Here is a 10,978-nt window from a genome sequence, read left to right as displayed (position 1 = left end):
GGGTGATCGCAGACAGGCAGGTAGGCAGGCAGCTGAAAAAAACCCCCTCTGGGGTCCTTGGGTCCTTCCTGGGTCTGTTGTCGCGCAGGCCGGGAGCTCCCGCGCAGGCCGGGAGCTCACACGCACGCCGCTGGGTGATCGCAGACCCAATGAAGCAGTTTCTATGGGAACTATTGGAGACTAGGCTGGTAAAGGAAAAGGCAAAGCATTCTTGAATTAGGAACAGAATAGACAAAATAGATGATTTTAATTAGAACATTGCCCTCCTACTAAAGAAAGTTTTAATTATGGGAATGGAATTTGAGTATGAATTCTCTGACTTTAGTACATAGGCTTCAGTCAGACCCACTTCTATAAATCAAAGGTGGGGTTAACTCTTTTTTTAATCCTTTTTTGCCATTTCCCACCCTCCATTCAACCCATCCATTCCTCCACATTTACAAAGATTTTGTTTCCACTTTACTTTTTCTCATATTTAATCCTTTTTCTTCTTTCATTTCTCCTACCCTTCCCACTTCCCTTCTCCTTTGGAAATTTTCTTCCTATTTCACATTGTCTATTAAGCATTTTGATCCTTATTTTCACATTAGAGAAACTATTTGGTATTTCACATGCGTGTCCTATTTATTTCACTTAAGAGTACGGCCTCAACGTAAGTCCATTTGGCTATACATATGCCTAGTTTCCCATTAGTTATGGCTCAGAAGTACTGAATTGTCTATTCAGCACATTTATGTATCTAGTCTCCATTGATGGGCAATTGGGTTGCTTCCAAATTTTAGCTATTATGAACTGCGCTGCTATGAACATGAGTGCACATATATTGCTATGGTGTGATTCTTTACAAGAAAACAATCTCTGACCCAGATTGATGTACTCTGCAAAACTATCTTTCAAAATTGATAGAGAAATAAGATACTTTCATTAAAAGGAAGCCCTGAGGAACATCATGAATTCCAAACCAGCACTCCAACAAATTTTAAACAATATCCCAGGAAATGACGATGAGGGTCACAGCTCCATGAAGCCCAACAGAATGAACCCATCTGGAAAGAAAAGAAATTAAATGGAAAGGAAGAGAATCCAACAGCTGGAAAAGGTCATTGCAGGGATCAATCAATACATATAAATTATAACCATTCATATTAATGGTCTCAATTCACCAATCAAAACAAACAGACAGGCAGAATGGACCAACAAGCAACATCCAACAATATGCTGCATACAATTCAAAATGAAACTCACAGACTGTGGGGGTCACTCTTTACAGCCTGCTTTGTGCATAATCAATACTGCCATTTCCCCCAGAACCAGGTGGAACGATCTGCCCCCTTTATCATGGCCAGGAAGCAAAGTGAGAAGAAAGCAGTGCCAGGGTTTTCAAATGCTCTTCGAGGCCATCTTGCTGTGGCTAGAAGACTTCCAACTGGACGCCTCCTTTTAATAGCTCCACCAGGTCCCCAAAGCACCACAGACTTGGAGCAAAACCCTTAACACAAGGACTTTGGTGGGTACTTGTTCACACCTGGACACAGCAGCAGCTAAATAAAGCATAAAGTAAATTAAATGATGTCAAACAAAATAAGTTTGCATTTTGCTCTCCTGGCTCAAATGTTTCTTCTTCTCCCTAAGTGCTCCATGGAAATGTAAAATGTAATTAATTCAGAAAAAAATACACTTTGATAATATGCTGCATGACTTTTATATATTCTACCAGAATCTCAGCTGTAAGCATCAAGGCAGGTACAGCGGTGCAGAAAACTAGTTACGAAGTCCTTAAACTTTAAATTATCTGAGAGAACTGAATTGTCAGCTGATCTCTATCTGAGGATTAGTGTGTGCTTAGTTGACAAACGTAACCATACACAACAAAAGAAGAGTCATATGTGATGAATCCCAACCTTCATTTCTAATTCTTCCTCATTAGTCTTAATGGAGCATTATTCTATCATGATGCATAGAACAGGGAGTGCAACAAAGCCCCTGCCATGGGAACCTTTCCCGGAGGACAGTGTGGGAATTCATGATCTGACCTGTGCTGAACTTGATGAAACTTGCAACAGGCAGGTTTTGTAAATCCTCCTTTGCCATAGTTCCAGATGGTTCCTGATGCTGTTTTAAAATGAATAAAAAATAAAGGTAATGATAGAGAAATCCTTATAACTCATTAATTACAGACATTGTGATTTTCCATATGTACTTCAGATTTCAGTACAGCATCTGCATCAGTAGGATAGAAAGTGGCATTCTTCCCATAATTGCCTATATGTACTACTTTTGAAAGCACTCTGTTTAAAGAAACACCTCTTGCTTCCTACAGAGCCTATAGTTTGTGGCTTGGAGGTATAGACCCTCATTCCGCTGGCTTTGTACTGATATTTTAGCTAGCACAGTGGAAAAATGGTTCTTTAGTAAAGTGGAAGCCCATGGTATAAAATGAGGCATCTCTGATCTTCCTGTGGAAACTCATTGATCATCTGCCCACATGGGCCTAGGACTCAGATGTTAGCACTGTGTAGTTCAATTTACCAATGCCTGTTTCTTCCCGAGTCTTTCAATCTCTCAGATCCCTTCACCGACCCCAGCCCATCCTGGCACCTTCCTTGGTTTCCTTGCTGCTGTGAAGACTGCATTTCAGTATCTGTGTCAGTGGGATGATGCAGCAAACTTTAGCTTCTCAAAGAAAGGCTCACCTGGGGAAAGGCAGCCACATAGTTGATTTTTATCTTGTTATTGTGAACACAGTAAACCTGAGAGCAGGAAACAGTAAGAATTAAGCATTTCTGTTATATGAGCTTTGTGTGTAAAAGAGAATCTTAAGTGGAGACGAACAGAAAGAAGAAAGAAAAGAAGAGGAAGAAAGGAAGCAATGAAGGAATGAAGAAAGAAGAAGAGGAACCAGAAAGAAGGGAAAGTGAAGAGGGTGTATGAGGGAGGTAGGGAATTCATGAGGAAGGGAGGTGTAAGGAGGGAGAGAGGGAGAAAGAAACGAGAGAGACTGAGGGGCAAAAGAAAGAAGGGAAAATGAGAGTTTGGATCAGGGAGAAAAAGATTGTCTCTTTTGGGGCTGGTGTTTAAATCAGAGTAAATGACACGGGATCATTCAGCAATTTAATTAATGTATACTTCTTTTAGGAGAGACAAATATAAAATATTTAATATATGAACTTATGAAACAGGAAAACAAAAAGGATTCAAAGCAGAGAACCTGATTCAATGAGGGCGAAGCCTCTAAAAGGTTCTGTAGGGTACCACAAAATATGTGCTAGAGTTACTGAAAGGGGTTTCAAAAAGAGGGGGAAAAGAGGTGTGGTTGTACAGGCAGGCAGAGATCTCCACAGAGGAAGAGTTTGAGTGTTTCAGAGAAAGAGAAGAGGAAAGTTAGACCACAGGGTCCAACAGGGTTCTGGAGGCTGAGACTCTATCCCTCAGTTTGCTCTGATTGAAGTCAGACTACTAGACCCATTTCCTGGGCAGTCCTGGGAAACACAGCCTCAGTTTCTTCAGAGGAAATCCAGGCAGTTGGAGCCAGTGGTTTTTCTGACACACTTGTCAGTCCAAGTATCAATTTTCCACTGAGGCCTGAGCCTCCGTGCACGTGCCTCTGCTCAGAATACCTCCCAAAGACTGACTGTGATTCATTTTTCCTCAGATGTTCACTTGGCTTATGTTTTTCTCTCTTTAAGGATATTTTGTTATTAAGTTTATGCTTGCTGCTCAATTTGGCTCAGAAGTTATTTTTGGTGTCAAGAGTCTCTGATGCTATAACAAAGGGCTCTCTCTCTCTGATTACCCACTTATCAGAGGCTATAGTACAGGCCTGGATCCTCTAGGAAATGAGATACAATTAACCAAGGAAGAGTCTAAAACGTGTTGTGTGCAGAGATTCTGCCAAGGTCAAAGGTGAAAATTGAGAAGACTGATTTGTTGTCCATCGTGTCACTTTGCAGGAAAGACACAACTAGAATTGCCACATCCAATTACACAGCACAGTGGACAGAGACAAGGTGATCATCGCTGTGATCTATATTTGCTCAACATATTAAAGAACAAAAGCTTCCAGAATATCTGGTATTTGGCCATAGAGGCCAAACAGGAAAGAGATTCCCAAGGCTTTGGGGATCATTGTGTTTAAACAATGGTCCCAGATCTCCCGGGCAGATTCACTGGGATTCAGTGCTGATTCCTTTCACATTGAGGCCAAACATGTTCTACGTCTTGTCCTCTCAAGTTACCTATTCACCTTTTATGTGTCCAGTATGGAAAGATACTGCTGAATGAGTGTCTCAGCAACATGAATGTTGCAGAGCGCCCATTTTGCTTATCTTTTAAATACAGTGTCCTGGAAACTAGTTAGCCTAGAGAATATATTTCATTACTCAGCAAAAAGGAACCAAATGCATTATTAATAAACAAATGACTTTAATTTATGCTAGCACTGGTCTTTGTACCTTGCACCCAAGAATCGAGTGACAATGAAAATCTAACATATCAGAATCTCAGGGCACCATGAAAGCCTGCTAAGAAGGAAGTTATAGCAGTGAATGCATACATTAGAGAAATAGAATGAGCACAAATAAATAATCTAATGATGCATCTCAGTGTCCTAGATAAAAAAGCATAATCCAATTTAAATCTAGTAGAAGGAGAGAGATTTAGATAAGAGCAAAGTTCAGTGAAACAGGATAAAAAATAGAACACAAAGGATCAACAAATGAAAGATTTGATGTTTTTGAACCAATAATAATTGAGTTAAATAATAAATGATAATAAATGAAGTTGATATACCATTGGCTAAATTCACATAAATAAAGAGAAAGCTCACATACATTAATGTAGTGATAAGTGAAAATGGTGTAATTATGACACCACTGAAATCCATAGGATTATAAGAAACAGTTTGAGAAATTTATATTCCAGCAATTTGAATAATCCATAAGAAACAGATAAATTCCTAGACACATATGTCTTATCAACATAGAGCTGAGAGATATAAAAGCCCAAAACAGACCAGTAATAGGAACTGAAATCAAACCACTAATAAAAACTCTAGCAACTAAGAAATGCCCAGCACTCAAAGGATTTGCTATGCAATCTTAGCAGAACATTAAAGAAGGACTTATACTAGTACTCTATAAAAATACTAGAAACCATGCTTATACTCATATAAAAATAATAACAATCAAGAAAAAACAAAATAAAAACAAGAAAATATTTTAAAAAGGAGAAAATGAGAAAAAAATGTTCACTTTAAGGTATTTCTCTGCTGTCACTGGTAGACAATTTAGGCAGAGTAGAAATAGCAGTTAATTAATCCTAGCAAGCCAGCGCTAGCTTTACTGTGGGGTAGTGAATAATCCCAGCAAGCCTGCACCTTGTTCCATGGAAGTTCAGGCTAGTTTCTGACTGTGAGGCTGCCAGTTTAAACTCTCACACTGCTCTGGAAGCCCCTAGATGCATCAGCCCATGGCTATTCTGAGTTCTGATCTCAGTTGGCCTTACTCCAAGGTGGCTGCTGGCCAATGACTCTCTCCTGGGACATGTCCTAACCCAGCAGCTCACCAACTACTGCAGTCCCATGCATTCACCATTCCAATTCACTGGTGCATTTCTCTGTGAAGGTTTCTAGGTTTCCAGTAGTCACAGTTCATCTGCAGGTTTGAGCTGCCCTTCCCTTTCACTGAGTCCAGGCTTAGAGAAATGATGCAGTCTTTCACCTCCTTTTTTCTTGGAAACTCTGTCTTTACTACCCCTGTGAGTTTCAATTCTCAATTCAGATCCTTCCGGGGTCCAGGAGCCCATTTCTCTTCTTCACATTGCTTTCTTCCAGTGCCTGAACACCAAACCTCAGAGAAGACTTCTCTCTGTTCTACACCACTCTGCCATCTTCCTGGAAGTCTCCATTCTAAATTTTTGGAGGAGAAGAAATTTCAGCCTAATTTCCACTAACTGAAAAAGAAGAAAAACCTGGAAAAGTGACTGACTCCATAAAACTAGTTCAGAAAAGATTGTATTAAACAAAAAATATGTTAAGGAAAGAAAACAGCACAAACACATAGATGTGAATATTATTCAACTTTAAAATGGAATGAATTTCTGTTACAAGGTCAAATGTGGATGAGCCCTGAAAACATTTTGCTGAGTAAAATAAACAAGAAACAAAAGAATACATACGGTGTGGTTCCAGTTAGATAAGGAGCTTAGAATCGTTGACTTCATAGATACAGAAAATAGAATTGTTGTTACCACAGTTGGAGGATAGGAAATTGGGGAGATACTGTGTAATACATACAGTGTTTCAGTTTGAGGTGGGGAAGATCTTGAAGATTTTTGGTACAATTTAACGCCACTTAAAATATTTAATGCAATTTAAAAATAATTAAATTTATATTGCATGTATTTTATCAGAACACAGAAAATCTTAAAAAAAACAACAACTCTTGGTTGGTTTACTAGTAGCCTCCTGATAACACATTATCTGTTCTAATGGAATTTTCTAAACTATTTGTCTCTGTTGACCACTTTTTGAAATTTTATCCTACACACTCCTGATCTCTTGTCACAACCTCTTTCTCTACTTCCAGCCGTTGCAGGCAGACAGTTCCCAGGTGTTTATCCTTGGTAATCTCTTCTCACTCAAATGGCTTGAAGCTGGAAGGCCCAGAATGTGTGCCTCTCAGCTTTGTCCTTTTCCTTCCTTTTCTCCAGGTGTGTGCTCCATCTTTTCTCTGTATCTCTTATCTCTGCTTCTTTTAGTTCAGCTCTTCCTTCTATTTATTTGGATTGACATTACTATCATTGATTGAAAATTTATATAATTTTAATAAGGCACTGCTGAAAAATTGATTCCATAACTTCTTATTTGAACAGAAAGATTATCCTAACTACTACCTATTCTGTTGTGTGGCTCTGCTAACATTTCAGTAGAACAAATGTTTTTCTTTAGAACATGTTCATTTAATGCATAGAGATACAGTGGAAACTAGGTTCATGAACTTTATTTTTTTCCACAATTCTGGGAAAGATGGCTGTGTTCACCACCTGACATAAAGTATGAAAACAAAATAAAAATTTTGCCAAATGCATCTGTTTGTGAATAAAATCATTCTCAAACAAAGCATTTGTGAATTGAGGTGCCACTGTATATTTTTCTATATGCACCAAGTTTGGCTTGCGACAGAGATAATGGGCTGGTTGCTGCTTAGAATTTTGGTGACTGGTTGTTGTGGACTCAATGGAATTCAGGGAGGGTTATGTAACACTTGCTTATTCTATATTTAAAGGTCATTCGGTGACCTTTTCTTCATAAAATCAGGTTCTTAGTTATTTTTTTCTGCATAAGTGGTGGGCTAAGGGAGGAGTCTCTAGCATACTGCCGGAAGCAGAGACTTACTGACAAAATAGGTCCTCAAATTCCCTGAAGATTTTGGTGAGAGATGACTTATTAAGTCTTCTCCCCCGACCCAGATTTCTGAGTCCATCCATTCTTCTTAACTCCCCATTTTACTGCAAGTAGAATCAGCCTCTAACTTCCTGGAAATGATCCTGCCTTTAATGCGCTTCTTCCCAGGACCTTCAAGTAAACTTGCAGTCACTTCTTTCTTCACATTGCAATTGTCCAAATCTGATGAAATTGGTTCCCATATTTTCTAGTAATTATCTATTACTGCACGAGAAAATTCCTGACCTTGTTCCAGTGACATCTAAACACAAAGATCAATAGTGAAAATGTATAAATTAATTACACTTTATGCAAAAGAATTGTTCATGAGAACCACTGCATTAAATAACTATTTTATCAGTACTTGCTTTGGTCTACAATATTTTTCCAGGCATGTTAAACTTTATTTCTTTAAGTGAGTTTGAGAAAATTATGAAAATGTTAGCTACAGTAATCATAGAAATGCATAAATTTAGATATAAAAGTATGAGAGTGGATTTCTTTCCATAGAGTTATGGTGGAAATAAATGCTCACCATTTTCCAGTATAAACTTCATTTTTCAGTTCCTGACTCTCGACAATATTTTATTCTTCTGCAGACCAAAATTTTAAAAAAATGTTCAAGTTAACTGAACTCTCAACTTGTTTTCTTTACATCATATATTTGAGTGTAATGAAAATATTTTTATTCTTAATATTTCTCTGTAGTATTGACAATCAAGTAGAGCAGCATATGTTATGTACTTGATTGTTTGAGATTTAACTAGGATAGTTTCCTAAGTATAACTTTTTGAAGATATATTTGTAACAACTCATGAGTTAAATTTAAAATTTCTTTTAGATTTGTTGTACACATTTCAATAGTATAAAATTATCCTATCAAATTATATCATAAATGTTTACTTCTATTGTGAATAATTCTTATTGTAGTTTACCTCATAATACATTTAATGTTTAAATATCCTTTTAAGGACAATATAAGATTCAAGGGTAGATATGAACTTTAGAAGCCTGGTTGACCACTGACCTAAATGAAAGACCAATGGAAAATACTTACTTTCATTCATCTCACTGACAGATTATGTTCTAGTAAAAATTCAGCTTTTGGGCCAGGGATTTAGCTCAGTGGTTCTGCTCTCTTCCTGGCAAGCACAAGGTCCCAAGTATTATCCCCATTATAACAACAACAACAACAACAAAAAATCAGCTTTTGTTTATGTTTTATAATAATTAACTAAAATTTAAATGTATTTATTTTGCTCTTTCAGTTGTATGTTAACAAGTATAGTGGTAATTCAATCCAAAGGACACTTTTTGAACGTTTAGAACAATAGGGTCATGAGACATAAGACCATTTTAGAGCCTAGATTCGTAAACATAGTTACACTGCAGAGAAGTAGGACAGAGGTATGGATAAAAGACTTTCTAATATTAAAGAATATTAAATTAGGAGAAAAAATTGTGGAGAAAGGGACATGGAAAAATATTTTCAACATAAAAGCAATTTAAAATATTTGAATAGTAAAAAGCGTTTGCATTCATTTTTAGTATGGTGAACATTTTATGGTTATATTCCTTTGGGTTCATGTAACTGTTTTATTTGAAAATAGCAGCGTTCAAAGTTGTCAGTTTGCAACTTTTGGCCTGTAAGCAGTGAACACAAATTTAGAGGCCAGCTTACGATGTGCAAGGAGGACATGATTTTTTTTTTTTTAAACAAGTAACAAGCATTCTTGAACAAATATTTTAGAGATCACTAGTCCTTGGACCAAACTCCTGCCTGTGTGGCATTGTGAGCTTTCAGTGGCAGCACACTGATAACTGCAGGGCCAGTGACACTGTGTGGCTGCAGCTGAAATAGAAACACAACAGCATAACACTTCCTGTGATTAAAGTAAATTTCTGGCTTTTCCACTTTAAGGCAAGGGTGAAGATTTGAGCTCTCAACACCCACATTGGGGAAACACCATGGAATCCTTAAGGGAGGATCCTGGGAGTCAAAATGCTGTCATCAATTGAGAGGATGGGAATGGAGCCATTTCATTCAATTGTGAAGAAATATGTGGCCTTCTTTTATACCTATGAAAGTCAGATTTTCAACAGTTCTTCTAAAAGTGCTTTGAAATCTTTTTATTATCTTGTCTCAATGCCTTCTTTCACCCATCTCAAAGATTCTATACACTTAATTAATTAAGTTTATTGGTACATTTTAGATATACAATACAGTTACGTTCATCATTGGGATCTTGTACCTTTACATGACTTATCTTGGTTCTTAATTTTCTCCATTCCCCAGCTCTCCCTCCAACCCCTCCACCCTTCCCTGTTTGCTAAGACATTGTTTCCATGTTTTTCCTTTTCACGTATTTTTTCTTTTCGCTTTTTACCTTTCCCCGACTCCTCCTGCTTCATCTACACTTTCCGACCTTTTCTTCCTATTACACAATATCAATTATACATTTTTATCCTTATTTACACTTGCAGAGAAACTATTAGGTATTTACATGTGTGACTTCTTAATTTCACGCAAGAGTATGGCCTCCACGCATTTCACAAGTTTACCACTTTAATGTGAATCCTACTTTATTAAAGAAAAAGAATTATGTGGAACTTCTTTAAATTATTAATGTTTTCTAAACTACAGACTTTCAATTTGCAATAGCTAAATCTTGGAAATAGCCCAAATGCCCATCAACCAATAAATGCACAGAGATGTGTGTTTTTAAAAAATACAATAGATTACTCTTCTCTCACAAGGAAGGACAAACTTGAGACATTTCTAGGTAAATGGATGTACCTTGGGACCAGGATTTTAAGTGAAATAAATCGGACACACACATTTAAATATAGCGTCATTTCTCTGGTGGAAGCAACTGAAAGGGTAAACAAGAATCAAACTATATATATAATAGGTATTGTGAAGTAGGAAGAAAATGTTCAAATGAGAAATGGAGCAAGGGATGGGGAGGGGGAACAGAAGAAAGGGAAAAGAAAAAATAGGAGAATAAAAAGAAAAAATGGAAACAAAGCTGTTGTAAATTACAAGTGGGAGAAGGAGTTGAAAGAAGGGGAAGGGATTGTGGAAAATGAAGTCAAGATATATCATGTACACACACAAATTCCCTATGAGAAATGCTATCATTATGTATAAAATGTACCAACAAATTCAACTAAAAAATAAACTATAGACTTAGTGTTTCATCACTCTTCCTTTTTCTCTTGTTATTCCTACCTTCTACTTTTTCAAGAAACATACTTAAACAGTTATCAACTTTTAAAAACATGTGCCTTCTTCTCTACTGGAGCCATTCCCTTGACAAATCAAAAGATTCTCTGATCCCCAAACCAACCAACTGACCAACAAATCAATCAATCAATCAACCAATCAAGCAACCAACCAGCCAAGTAACCACCAACCAACTAAATAACCAGCCGGTATTTGATAGACACTCCCCCAGCAAGTTATATTTCTGTTGTCATTCAAATTTTGAGATAGCCTAAGCTCAGAAACTCTAGTGTTTATTCCTGTAATTTGGC

The sequence above is a fragment of the Fukomys damarensis genome, unplaced genomic scaffold, assembly GCF_012274545.1.
Source record: "Fukomys damarensis isolate Sample0158 unplaced genomic scaffold, DMR_v1.0_HiC HiC_scaffold_30, whole genome shotgun sequence".
NCBI lineage: Eukaryota > Metazoa > Chordata > Mammalia > Rodentia > Bathyergidae > Fukomys > Fukomys damarensis.
Note: the sequence above shows the minus strand (reverse complement) of the source record.